Source organism: Podarcis muralis, chromosome 2 (genome assembly GCF_964188315.1).
Source record: "Podarcis muralis chromosome 2, rPodMur119.hap1.1, whole genome shotgun sequence".
In the NCBI taxonomy this organism is placed as follows: Eukaryota; Metazoa; Chordata; class Lepidosauria; order Squamata; family Lacertidae; genus Podarcis; species Podarcis muralis.
In genome coordinates this window covers 70953447-70967494 of record NC_135656.1, presented here as the reverse complement: position 1 = coordinate 70967494, position 14048 = coordinate 70953447, and the positions used below count along the sequence as shown (strand labels likewise).

General features: G+C 45.1%; 2 long non-coding RNA genes across 2 annotated transcripts in view; one reads left to right on the top strand and one right to left on the bottom strand.

The window, feature by feature from the left end:
• Positions 1–742: 742 nt before the first annotated feature.
• Positions 743–8469, bottom strand: LOC114591521 (uncharacterized). The gene is made up of 3 exons (XR_003705284.2): positions 8314–8469; positions 5880–6000; positions 743–1740 (listed from the first exon to the last, which is right to left on the bottom strand). It is a non-coding gene; the product is annotated as an uncharacterized LOC114591521 (long non-coding RNA).
• A 64-nt stretch (positions 8470–8533) lies between these two features.
• LOC114591520 (uncharacterized) overlaps positions 8534–14048 on the top strand; it is a 73170-nt gene continuing 67655 nt past the window's right edge. Inside the window, exons 1-2 of the long non-coding RNA XR_003705282.2 lie at positions 8534–8921; positions 9666–9754. This is a non-coding gene — a long non-coding RNA (uncharacterized LOC114591520). The remainder of the gene's footprint in view (positions 8922–9665; positions 9755–14048) is intronic.

Genomic DNA, 14048 nt, shown 5'->3' with positions numbered 1-14048 from the left:
TGTGCAAGGCCTCTTTATTATTTTTGGGCAAGCCTTGGGAAAATATCACCTTTGTGCAAAACTGCAGTATTAAATATTTTTTAAAAAAGAAAAAAAACTAATATGGATATTGCCTCCCTGAAAGCATGGGAAACATAAGTACATTTGGTAACATTTGCTCTTGCACTTTTGTGCACTTCCTTTATAATTAATAAATAAATAAATAAATAAATAAATAAATAAATAAATGTGTGCATGCACTAGTACAGAAATATCTGCATACATGCATACATGCCTGGTCCAGAAAAAGGCAGTGAAGGACAAGAGTGAGTGAGGAGTAGGAACAGCCCCCCCCACACCTCTGTACACATTTCGTCAGGCTCCTCCCACTGGTGTGGACAGCAGTCAGCTGAATAACAATGAATATCCAAGACTGAAACACAGAAATGTGTTGAAAGCTAATATGCCAATTGCACATACAGCGAAATCAGAACTGAATGAACCATTTGTGATGTGAGGCTCTCATCTGGAAGCATCCCTGTCCATTGGGAAGCAATCGTACTTAACACTGATTTTATGCTTTCTGGCATGATAAACATAAACAGCATGAACTCTGTTTTCCACTGGCAGTGCTCTGCACAAAACTTAAGTGGTAACTGGTCCTCGAGACTGAAACTCCCTTCTGATCAATCTCTTTTAGGAGATGAAAAAAGATAGCAAGATAGCTTATAGGATTTACATCTGCTCTAGGAAGGAAAGAAGAGCCCACTGGAGTAGCCTTCATCCCGTTGCTATACTTCAGTATTTATTTCCTACTCGTAAAACAGGAGTAATAATGGCTTTCCACACAATACAGTTGTAGGAACAAAATACATAACTATTATCTGCTATCATTAATCTTGGTAGTAATGGGAGTTGTAGTTTGTTAAGGGTGTTGGGAATTGTAGCTTGGTAAGGGGCAAGCTAGTTTCCAGGATTCTTGGGGGGAAGCCATGTGTTTTAAATGTGGTGCAGATGTGACGCCAGAGACACAGTGGGCAAGATGTTTATCTTTACTTAATTTCAGTTGTATATCCTACCTTTCAGCAGGATATTCTCAAGGCAGCTTACATTCACTTCATAAAAACCCGTAGTTTAAGAGCACATTTGTGAACAAAATAAATGAGCCTTTTTCTAAGCAGCTGAGTCTGTTCTTCAACTTGGCAGCCTGCCTGGGGGATGGGTTTCCGTCACAGCGGTGCTGGTCATCAAATCCACATGCTGGCAGTCAGTCATGTTAGTGGTTTGTTGGGTCATCCTTCCTTGCAGGCCCTGTCATTGGTTGCCTTTGGCAAGCAGCCCAGAGGGGTGTTCTTATATGGAAGTTGTTGTTTTTTTAAAATTTGGGCACTTGTGGCAGCATTGAAAAGCTCATGGAAGCTGACAGCACTTGAGGAAAATGTGGACAAGTGGGTGGGGGAAACTCTTGATAGCCAACCTGTTTGTCTTTTCCATTATGAACAAGCAGCATTTTGGTCTAGTATTCCTGTACCTTCAAGAAATGCTCTGGTGCCTCATGCACCAGCTTATTTTATCTGAGAGAAGGGTGAGCAACAGCAGCAGTGCCTTATCTCCCGTATTTAGAATAGTTAGTGAGGTCATACTCTCTGGAGCAGGGAGATGTCAACACTTCCCAGCACTTCACCCTCTTGCTGTCTTGGCTCCTGTGTGTTGTTTAGGCTGTGGGTAGCCTGTTCCGGTGTGAAAGTCTCCTGTCTTCTTCTCTGAGCAAAACACACAGCCAAGGTCAGGACCAACTAAAGATAGATAAGTGGAGCTTGGAGAATATCTCCCTATATAACAGACCTGTGTGCTGATTAGTCCAAACGTAGCATAACCTATGTAGCATAGCCAAATGACATGACAGCATCACAAACTTCCCCATGCTGATGTGCATGTTTGTCGTGGTCATTTAAATAATAATAATAATAATAATAATAATAATAATGTGCACAATATGTTGAAGATGGCAAGGATATAGGAACTTCCCATTTCCTCCATGTTTGTTTATTCCTCACTTTCTTCTCTTGACCTATATCCTCACTCACACAGATAACTTCATGTACCCCCATAGCAGAGCGGACCTTGTTGATCTTCTGTAATATGGCGCCCTGTCCAAAATTTGGTGCCCCCAAATGGATCTTCTCAATTTTGCACCTTCGCAGCTTGCCCCCCTGTGCGGGAGAGCTACCAGCACCACACTAAATCTGGTGCTGCTCATAGGCAACAATTTAACAGAGTCTTATAGGCAACAAGGGACGCGGGTGGCGCTGTGGGTGAAACCACAGAGCCTAGGACTTGCCAATCAGAAGGTTGGTGGTTCGAATCCCTGCGACGGAGTGAGCTCCCGTTGCTTGGTCCCTGCTCCTGCCAACCTAGCAGTTTGAAAGCACATCAAAGTGCAAGTAGATAAATAGGTACCGCTCCGGCGGGAAGGTAAACGGCATTTCTGTGCACTGCTCTGGTTTGCCAGAAGCAGCTTAGTCATGCTGGCCACATGACCCGGAAGCTGTACGCCGGCTCCCTCGGCTAATAAAGCGAGATGAGCGCCGCAACCCTTTACCTATAGGCAACAAAGGTGTATAGTGAAAGGTTCAGCGGCCATTGTATGTTTCCATTTCTAAACAGACTTGCAGACAGAATGATTTCTTAGTTCAATGGGGGTTAAAAAGGTAAAGGTACCCCTGCCCGTACGGGCTAGTCTTGACAGACTCTAGGGTTGTGCGCCCATCTCACTCTATAGGCCGAGGGCCAGCGCTGTCCGAAGACACTTCCGGGTCACGTGGCCAGCGTGACAAGCTGCATCTGGCGAGCCAGCGCAGCACACGGAACGCCGTTTACCTTCCCGCTGGTAAGCGGTCCCTATTTATCTACTTGCACCCGAAGGTGCTTTCGAACTGCTAGGTTGGCAGGCGCTGGGACCGAACGACAGGAGCGCACCCCGCCGCAGGGATTCGAACCGCCGACCTTGCGATCGGCAAGTCCTAGGCGCTGAGGCTTTAACCCACAGCGCCACCTGCGTCCCCTAATGGGGGTTACTCCCAAGTAAATATCTAGGTGGCCTGTTGATTTTATTGCAGGCTAGTGGTTAGCTGCTGTGAAACAAGATAAGTTATTACATCACTGTAATAAGCATGCTCGAGCATTTACATGGTCAGCCTTCTCTAACTTCAAATAGCACAGATGTTGTGTTCCCTTACCACTAACTGCTACAGTTCATGAGTACTAGGCCCTAGAGACAGGATTTGGGCGAGATGGATAATCAGACTGATCCAGCCCAGCAGTTTCCTTTAAACCATGTCCCACTTCAGCCAGCTTTGCCAGTTCCCCCTTGGGGGAGGGAGGGGGGGAAAGCCTCACTAGCCTCCAACCCCTGAATTAAACAATGTACGGTTTCAAAGTATTCCAGATCCTGTTGCAGATCTTCTCTGAGTCTTCAGGGACAGGTCATTTCGTTTATGTACAATTCAAAAAACATATTAGTACACTTAATCTTGTTATGCAGACCACAGTTGTGTTTGCTGGCCTCCTCTGTCTGCACAATGCATTCCTGCCCCATGATTATTAGTGTCTCTGTGTGGCGATGAAGGAACAGAGATAGGAGACAGACAGATCTTGCCTCTCTTCTCTCAGAAGAGTAGAAAGAAAAAGCATCCCACATGCATCAGCATGTAAAGAAACCGCCTGGAAAGTTTTGTTGTGGGAACCATCATGCTTAGAGTCGTTTAGGCACAGATAAAACTCATGCAGAGATAACGCAGGTGAAACAGTTTCACAGACAACTGATGTGAATCCTTTGACGGAGGAATTTCAAGAGGCGGGTCTAAGAGTTCTCCCACAGAGTGTTCCCTTGTGCTGGTTTCACCCATGTGGCTCTATGTCCTTCAGCTAGGATGAAGGCAAATACTTGAGATGCTGTGCCTATGTGGATCCTGCTCAATTACAGTACAATTCTAGACACATCTGCTCAGTAATTTGTCCCTTTGAGTTCAATTGGGCTCAATCCCTGGTACGTGGGCATAGGATTAGAGCAGAAGTCGAAAGAGGTGCATGCTTTTAGGTTGCACGGCCCTATCCAGAACCAAAGCACTGTCAGATATGGCTGAAGTACGTAAGCTTGAAGCGCAGCCACAGTTTAGAACTTCCAAGTCACATTTATTTAAATAGAAGAATTCAGTGCATGCTTATTTGTATCTCTCCCATTGAAACCAATGGGGGCAACATTGCTAAATGTTGGTTAGATATTAGGCCATGTGCTCTGAGGATGATCAGTGAGTGGCAGAAATTGTGGTGGTGTTTTTGCACTATTCTAGTTAACTGGTATCCATGCTTTAGAATGCCACATTCAAGTGCTCAGCCCAACAAGGCTAAAAACAGATTCTTTCTGAAACCTGAAATAGCTCCATTCTACAACCCGTATTCCAAAACCACAAAGACTCTTGTGGCACCAGATTTACTGTAGCATAAGCTTTCATGGACGAGTGACCATGCTATTTAGTCCGTGAAAGCTTATGCAACCCAAGACCCTTATCGGTAATGTTTATACATGGTGCATTTGTGATATTTTTATGGACGTTTTGTATATTTATAATAAAAAACAAGCTTATGATACAATAAATCTGTTACTCTTTAAGGTGCCCACAAGACTTGTTTTGCAGCAACAGACTGGAAGTTAAAACATTCTGGAAGTTGTTACTATGGCCCAAGTCTCCCCAAAACACAGCAGTTCATCCTTCATTACATTCCAGCACCCTGAAACCCACTAGCAGACATTAATTTTGAGTACATTCCTGCACTCAGGAATCTCTAACACCACCATGACATGAAATAACAATATTGTACACAGTTAAGCTTAGCTGAGAAACTACGCCAAGAAGAAATTTGTAGTTATAAACTACCACTTTAGGTAGAAGAAGAAATAACTTTTCTGTTACTGCACAATACTGGCTGGGGAAAGTCCATATTTTTAAAATTCAGAGAACAGGAACAGAAGTTTTTCCTTTAACATGTGTGGAAAATTAATTTTTGCCACCTCTGCCAGGCAGGTACTGACACAGTTTATTAGTCTGCGTAATCTGTGAGACCAGATTTGTCATATCCTGTTTGTGTGGAAGCGATAAACAAAAGTTTGCAAACAGGACTACTTTTCAGGGAGCCGAACTGATCACAGCTCTCTATCGCATATGTAAGGTAAAGGGACCCCTGACTGTTAAGTCCAGTCGCGGACGACTCTGGGATTGCGGCGCTCATCTCACTTTACTGGCCAAGGGAGCTGGCGTTTGCCTGCAGACAGCTTCCAGGTCATGTGGCCAGTATGACTAGGCTGCTTCTGGCAAACCAGAGCAGCACACGGAAATGCCGTTTACCTTCCCGCCAGAGTGGTACCTATTTATCTACTTGCACTTTGATGTGCTTTCAAACTGCTATTAAGAATTTTTGTAGGCTCTGCATCATCCTTTTTAAAATCACTAAAATTTGCTCATTACTGTACCTTGAAGCCGTGCTTTTTTCCAGGGGGCACTCAAGAGTACGCAGTATCAGCACCTCTTTTTGTTGTTGTTAAAAAGTGTGGCACTTACTGTAACAACTTCATGGTGGGTACTGGCACCTATTTTTCAAGGGAAAAGCACTGCCCAGAAGTACATCCAGGATTTCCCTTGCTTCCAGATTAGGATACGTTCCCATCTCACAACTTGGACTAGAACCCAAAGTCCAAGCTTTTTTAAGTGCGATTTGAATTTCATATGTATTGCACAACCTACTTAGAAGCAAATTGCTCCCACTTTCCATCCATACACAAATCTACAAAGAGCAAATGAGCTCGAAGGCATATCCAGTGTCAGGTGTGAAAACGCTCTTACCTCTCCAAACCAAATCTCATTTATGCACTTTCCTGTTTGGCCTGCTCAGGTTTGTTGATTCCAAGTCAGATGATGTATTTTAGCATTTTCAACATTCATGGCATATGCAGATCCCTGCAAACTATGTACAGAGAATAGTTTAGTGGTGACATATGCATCTAAAGCTTTCCACACACCATATGCCACATCCCAGCAAAGCAAATCAGAAATTAGATCAGCAGAGATTTGGGCTCATTTGCCCTAGACCCACCCACCCTCTGTTGCTCTCCTCTCTCCCTTGGGGTCCATTATTGATTTTGCAGGGACAGGCTTCAGCCTTGAGAAAAAGTGGGTTTCTTCAAGCCACCAACCTGACACAGCTCCTATAAAATCCTTGCTGTTTACCATGTTTGGGCTTCAAGGGTAGAACTAATCAATCAGAGAGGACTCAAAGCCTAAAATATGGAGAGTGCAATAATTAAAACTGGCCAACCAAGAGGCAATGAAAAGGGAAGAGAGCAAAGGCGGGTGGGCCGAGGCCAGCAAGCCCAGATCTCTGTTGATCTAATTTTTCTTCTGCTGCCTAGGAATGCAAGCTGGCTCCCCCACAAGCTCTGGCCTGTTTCTGTTACTGCCTGAGAAATCCTGGTTTATACATTAACACCAGCTCCTTCTGGGCTCTTCTCTGTTGATCACATGCCTGACCTTATTAAGCAAGGCATTTCCAGTACTTAATTCATAAAATGAGATGTTCTGGGGCTAAAGTCTGTTTGGAAGTCCTAGCCTCTGACTTGGAAAGTCTTTCTCTCAATCCAAGCTTATGTGGGTGCTGATTCTGAATACCAATCACTGGGTAGGCAAAGAATCTCAGGCTGTGCAGAGAGTCACACCTTTCTATTATTTCATAACTTCCAAGGCTCAGGCCTGGCATAAAGTAAAAGTTCTGGGACTACCCTGACAGCACACAACATCTTTGCTCAGAGACCTGCACTGGTTGCTATTTTGCTACTGGGCCAAGATGATGATGATGATGATGACTGATTAAATTTATATAGCAATCTTCACCTGAAGATCTCAGGATGGTTCATAGCATAAAATATAAAATAAAGCCACAAAGAACATAATGCTTACACACCTCCAGCTCTCTACCACCTCCCATCCCAAGACATTTTGCTTCACTGTGGAACAGCCCTGCTACATGTAGTATCTAGATCCTCCTGCTATTGAACCAAAACCCATTTCCCTGCAATTTCCACTTATTTAGTCTGCTCCATCTTCTGCCTCACAAACTTTCAGATAATTCAAACCCGCAATAAAGTCTCTCCTTAATCTTCAATTAATCTTAATGTTCTGTCTTGGTCAGACCACACCTGGAATACAGTGTCCAGTTCTGGGAACCACAATTTAAGAAGGATATTGACAAGTTGTAATGTGTGCAGAGGAGGATAATCAAGATAACCAAGGGTCTGGAAACCAAGGTGGAATCTACATGCATATAATAAAACGCTGTGAAAATGCTTTAAAAAAAAAGTTTTGAAAAAAATATATTGAATTTGCTATAGCTCTCCATCGCCATCTAGTGCCACATGCATATATTGCACTTTATGACACACTTAAAATGTTTTATTTGCAGCTGTATAGCCAAGTCCTCAAGCCTTATGAGAAAACAATGACTGAAGAAGTTCCAGGCAATGCTTTGCCTGGAAAAGAGAAGACTTGAGAGGAGATATGATAGCAATAGCCATCTTCAAATATCTTCAAATATCAAAAGAACTCCAGGTAATGCAATTTGAAATGTAGTGTCCTGATCAAGGGAAATCATGTCCTGCTCTATTCTGCCTTAGTCAGACCACATCTGGAATACTGGGTCCAGCTCTCAGCGCCAGAGTTTAAGGATATTGACAAGCTGGGATGTGTGCAGAGATTTAGCTTGGCTAGGAGGAGATGGAGAGATGTGATAGCCATCTTCAAATATCTAAAGGGCTGTCACATGGAAGGTGGTGCAAGCTTGTTTTCTCCTGCTCCAGAGGATAAGACTCACAGCTGCAAGAAAGGAGAGTCCAACTAAACATCAGGAAGCACTTTCTGACAGTAAGAGCTGTTTGACAGTGGAAAGGACTCCCTCACAAGGTGGTGGACCTGGGGTACAAACTTCAATAAAACATTGGGGGGGGGGGGAGCAGGTAAGCCCCGCCCTACATAATCAATCAGAAGATGTGTTGTACACACGCCATTTGAATAGCAATGCCCATTAATTTTTGGTGGCTCAAATGTATTTACAAATATTCCTATGTGGTGGTGGACTCTCCTTCCTTGGAAGATTTTAAGCAGAGGTTGGATGGCCACCCGTCATGGCTGCTTTAGTTGAGATTCCTGCATTCCAGGGGTTTGGACTAGATGACCCTCGGGGGTCCCTTCCAGCGCCACAATTCTGTGATTCCACAACTAAACATACCCACACTCTTTCCCCACGATATCAAATCCAATTCAGGACCGTCCCAGGGCTTTAGGGAACGGGCAACCTGTACGTTGTATGAAAGCCAAAATCCGCGAAGGCACGTCCAGACCCTAATGAAGGGGGGAACCGCCTTCACGCATTACTCCCTCGCCCTTTTCTCCCGCCGCTGCGTCGTCTGAATGAGACGTTCCCGCCTCTGCGAGGGCATCGGCCCAGTGCACATGCGCAGTGCAACCGCCCGGGCAGCTTTTGCAAACACCTGGCAGTCGGCAGCTGTAACAGCGACTCCTTTTCCCGCTCAGTTTCCCTCCTGACGGAGTTTGCCACATCAACCGCTCCGCGGCCAGTTTGTGCGTGATTTCGCGCAGCGGCCGGGGCAGCCAGCTGGCCGGCGAGAGCCAGGCAGGCTGCAGGCAGGAGGCCGCCGCGCGGCAGGACACCGAGGCCGAGGGACTGGGGGAGAAAAACAAGGCCATAAACTCTATATGGGAGGAAGGAAATTCCCCGCCTGAGCGAGATTCCAGCCCCTTGGAAAAAAGTAAAATAAAAAAGCCTCGTGCCAGAGAGAAAGAGAGAAAAGAGCGCGGATTAAAGAAAGAATGCGGGTGGGTTCCCTACGCGTTGGATGATGAAAGAATCGAGAGGGTGGGGGACGTTGCTGTGAGGTCTGCGGCCGTCGTTGGGGGGCCAGACCTCCAGAGCTCAGCCATGTCCCGGATCCCGAGTGCAATACCAGAATCCTGAGGGAAATAAAAGTTTAAAAAGAGCACTTTTCACCACTGCCATGGTCCACGCATGTGGATTAGGAAGGGTACCTCTGCCAGGTCAGTGGACATGGCCCTCCTCAGAAGTTAGCTTCTTTCCTTATACAGTGGTACCTCGGGTTACATACGCTTCAGGTTACATACGCTTCAGGTTACAGACTCCGCTAACCCCAAAATATTACCTCAGGTTAAGAACTTTGCTTCAAGATGAGAACAAAATCGTGCAGCGGCGGCACAGCAGCAGCAGGAGGCCCCATTAGCTAAAGTGGTACCTCAGGTTAAGAACAGTTTCAGGTTAAGAACGGACCTCCAGAACGAATTAAGTTCTTAACCCAAGGTACCACTGTATACTTTCCTTCATTATGCACCTTGAGGCACCAGGCAAAAACGTTTTTCTTCAACCAGGCCTTTGCCTGATAGACATCCAATGTGTTGGGGTGCAGGGTTATTAAGTTGTTTATGTTTTATTTTTATTATGTATTTTGTGTTTATATATTGTGATTTAATGTACGGTAACCGTCCCGAGACCTGCAGGTATAGGGAGGTATACTAGTACTACTACTAATAGAATCCTCCTGCCCTCAGCTTGGTGATCCAAACCGCAAACGCTTCTTCCTGGCACTGACATATATTATGCAACATAAACATCACCTTTCTCCAGAATTCATCCACAGGTAGGGCTAATCCATTACTTTTGGAAATGTGCATTTCTGAGCAGATGTGTGAAAAGTGGAACGCAGGAGCAGGGAATCTTTGGCCCTCCAGATGTTGCTACGACTCCCTCCAACTACAGCTCCCATCAGCCCTAGCAAGCACAGCCAATAGCCTGGGATGATAGGAAATGTAGTTTGGCAACGTCTGGAGGGCCAAAGGTTCCCCACAGCTAGTGTAGCGTTGAGTCTGCAGCTGTCCAAGAATGAGACGTTTTGTAGTGCCTTTTCATAAACGGAAGGGCAATGCCATACTGTGCTGGCATAATGTCCTGAGTAGGTTGGCAGCACCACATTACACATTGTGACAATGTACTGACATAGCATTCCCTACTCTTGACCTCCCATGATCACCATCCCAGTCAACATGACCAATGGTCAAGGAGGATAATAATAGTAGTAGTAATAATAAAATAATAATAATAATAATAATAATAATAATAAATAATTTATACCCCGCCCATCTGGCTGGGTTTCCCCAGCCACTCTGGGTGGCTTCCAACAAAATATTAAAATACAGTGGTCTGTTAAACATTAAAAGCTTCCCTAAACAGAGCTGCCTTCAGATGTCTTCTAAAAGTCTGGTAGTTCTTATCTTTGACATCTGGTGGGAGGGCATTCCACAGGGCGGGTGCCACTACCGAGTAGGCCCTCTGCCTGGTTCCCTGTAACTTGCCTTCTCACAGTGAGGGAACCACCAGAAGGCCCTTGGAGCTGGACCTCAGTGTCCGGGGAGAAGGATGGGGGTGGAGATACGCCGTCGGGTATACTGGACCGAGGCTGTTTAAAGCTTTAAAGGTCAGCACCAACACTTTGAATTGTGCTCGGAAACGTACTGTAGCCCCAAAACACCTTGGATGACCACAGTTTAGCTCTCCCAGGGTTGCTAAACAATTGTTTCTGGTGTGACCTTGATCTTTAGAGCACATTCCTTTACATGTTTTTACTCAGTTGTAAGTCTCACTACTGAGTAGCCAGCACAATAGGACATGACCACCCCTAGCAAGTGCACTCAGAATTGCAGCCTCAAGGAGCTTCGTGACATACTGGGGACACAGTACGGAGAAGCTTCCCCCAACACTTAATCTACTATCAATGCCAGGAAGTCTGCTCCATGTTAAATGTTAAAGGCACAAGAGCGCTGACTGGAAAACAAGCCACTAGCCCTCTGTGTCTGAGTTTTAAAACTGTTTTAGGGACTTGAATTCCTTGGGAAGTAAAAAAAAAGAGAGAGAGAGGGAGCGATGGCAATGGATGCAACTTGTCCTGAAGGGCAGCTGGCCCACCAGATGCAGCAGAGGGGTGGGGTTCTGGGACACACTCTGTGCAAGATGACAGCCAGGTCTAGCAGACCAGGCCAGTGCCCTCTATGAACCAAATCAGCACCCAACAACATAAGCCTGAAATCCTGCCATGCACCAAAATTATGTGGCAGGTGCACAGAGGCTACTCAGCTCAGCAACCTATGTGGAAGACGTTCATGAAAAGAGAAACTTTGCAAACCACAGCTCTCTGTAGGTTTCTCTCTTTGTCTCTCTGTACTTCAGTCCCTCCACCCCTTTGGATCATCTTAAATGTAAGCATTGGCTAGAGTACTTGCCAACCCATGTGTACAATTTTTGTTGGAAAAACACCTGCATTTGAGGAATTAAGGTTGGCTGGCTTTGTTTACATTTTAGAGAACTGCCTTCAGGACAAGCTGCAATTTTCCAGCCCTGGCAGAATGCACAGAAAAGGGAGGAGGTAATAGTTGAAAGAAGGAAGTGTTCCTGTCCAAGGCCTGGTAGAAAGTGTGCTGTTGCTTTATTTGATGTGACCCTTATCACACCATTAAGCGAGTAAATGGTCCCAGCTGAGTTTGGCCAATCGGAAATCATTTGCAGGCCTGTTCTGTGTTTGTTATTTTGTGTCTGCATGCAACAGATTTCCAAAGAAAAAGAGGGGCAAGGGCCTTAGACGGAAGTTTTGGGGAGGGTGGAGTACAGAGAACAATGTGTGGGTTCATCCAAAAAGGATTGCCAACTCTCTTGCAACACTGGAATAGCATATCCTTTGCATATAAGCAGATTTACACCAAATTGAATGGACTTGCCATTGGCAGGAGCTCTGTTTTTTGTGTCAAGAAATTATAGGTCTTTCCCCTCTGCCAGAGTTTGGGGGCGGGGGAGGAGAAGCAGCGACTTCTTGAACTGTAATAGGACTGGCTAGCCTCTTTCATAGAGATATATGAAAGCCAGTATGGTGTTTATACAGTATTGAACCCATGACCTCAAACTGAGGTAACAACAGATTTAAATTGCTTCCCAGCCACAGAGTCTACCCAGTAACCTTGGGCTGCATACTCTTGCGACATAACCTACTTTACAGGATTATTGTGATGTGCATTGCTCTTAGCTCTTTGGGGGAAGAGTGTTATCAACCATAAATAATAATGGAAGAGTGGGGTAGAACTTTTGAGAGGGAAGGCAGGTGTATTCAACATTACTTCCTGTACATTATTCTAAGCAAACGTACTTCTAAGCAAACGTGTAGGCTCCAGCTACCTGAGCTTCCTCTGTAAAACTGTCAGCCGAGAACATTCCCTCTCATTGCCTGAGGAGCGGAAGGACAAACTAAAGCTCTTACTACTGCCTCTTTCCTTTTGTAGATAATCCCTCTAGCACTACACCTCCTAGAGGCCTTTGGGCATTTTGGCTCTAAGCCCCCAAGTCCTTTGGCAAGCAGGTGATGGCACATGCTTGTCTTCTAAGCCTCGTTCTAGAGAGTACAAGAGCTTGTGTGCCACAACACAGAGTTGTTTATTATTTCCAAGTGAGAATTGAGCCTCCAGGCCAGGTGACACAGCTCCAAAGCATTTCCCGGCTGCCACTGCTCATGGCAAGGGCTGTCCAGTGCCAACAATGCAATGGAATTTGGAAGGCAGTGGCCAGCCCACAGTAGCTGGAGCTTATGGGCAGATTTAAAATTTGTGTGTTTTTATTCTTTGATGGAGGGAATATCTAGAATGAAGTGAAGAGGTTGTGGTTTGCTCTCAGGGTTCCTGTTGGGTAAATGGGATTGTCAGTTTTGTTTCCTGACATGACTTCTTTGCACTTATCAGCTGTGAACAAAGCTTTTACTGGTGTTGAGAAGCAATGGGGTGGGGGGAAGTCCCCCTGCAAAAAAATTCAGCATGGCTGGTGTACAAGAAGAGCTCTGTCTCGGGCGGCCAAAAGTTTGCGAAATACATACCCTGCAATTTTTTGCATGAGTCTTCTGAGGGTGACTAGCAAGAAGATAAATGGCAACAATCAAAATAAACCAAGCAGCCAGATAACAAATAAAGCATAACACAACTATAAAAAGATTACACAGTCAGAATGGCAAATATATTTTTAAAGCCAGCACTCCTATAGAGATTTGTAGCTTAGGGTGGGCCTTCTTTATCCAACTTCACAGAATGTTTCTTGTGTACAATACTCAGGTGAGGACTTCTCTGTACCCAAGAACTTTGTTTTCTCTTTACTTCTCCCTACCCCTTTCCCCAATATGCCCTTCTGTTTCCCAGTTCAATGAGTCCTAACTTAACAGTGCAATTTTAACCCTGTACTAAGAAACAACTCTCACTGAATCGAATAGGACTTTGTTCTCAGATAAGTTCTGTACACTTACTTCAAGGTAAGGGCCACCCACTCAGTGGGACTTGCCTGTTGGTAATCATGGTCAGGACTGAGCTGAATGTTTATTTCCAGTATAAGTTATCCAGTGCTACAATACTTGTGCAGCAGCTCACTTTGCTTTAAGTCATTTTCTTTTAAGAATTGGTGGAATCCACGTATGCCTTATGTGCTGCTTCAGGATCTGATTTGTTAAAATCTCTTCATGAGCACATCACACAAAGAGAGTTCCCATAATACAGTTCCCAAATATCTCCCTTGGCAGGATGCCTCAGGGCCCTCCTGGACATCACAGCAGTGAACTTCAGTGGCTAACTTAACCCATAAGGGTTCCTTGCCCCTCCATCCTTTAGAGTCTCATTCTCTGACCAGTTGAAGCCAGATCCTATTTAGGGCAAAGTAAAAGATTTATTCAGCATCCAGGATGAGGCAGATTTAGAAAAGGAAGGACACACCGGGGGAGCTGCTGGCCATTCCAGAACTTGGGGCAGTGGCTCTCTGTCTAGTAGCAGGTGCAATGTCCCTAATGGCATCAGCTGTAAGGTAGGAGCAGCTCCTGCACTGCCTTTGCGCACATGAGCTTGCCCAGATGTTGGGTCTGC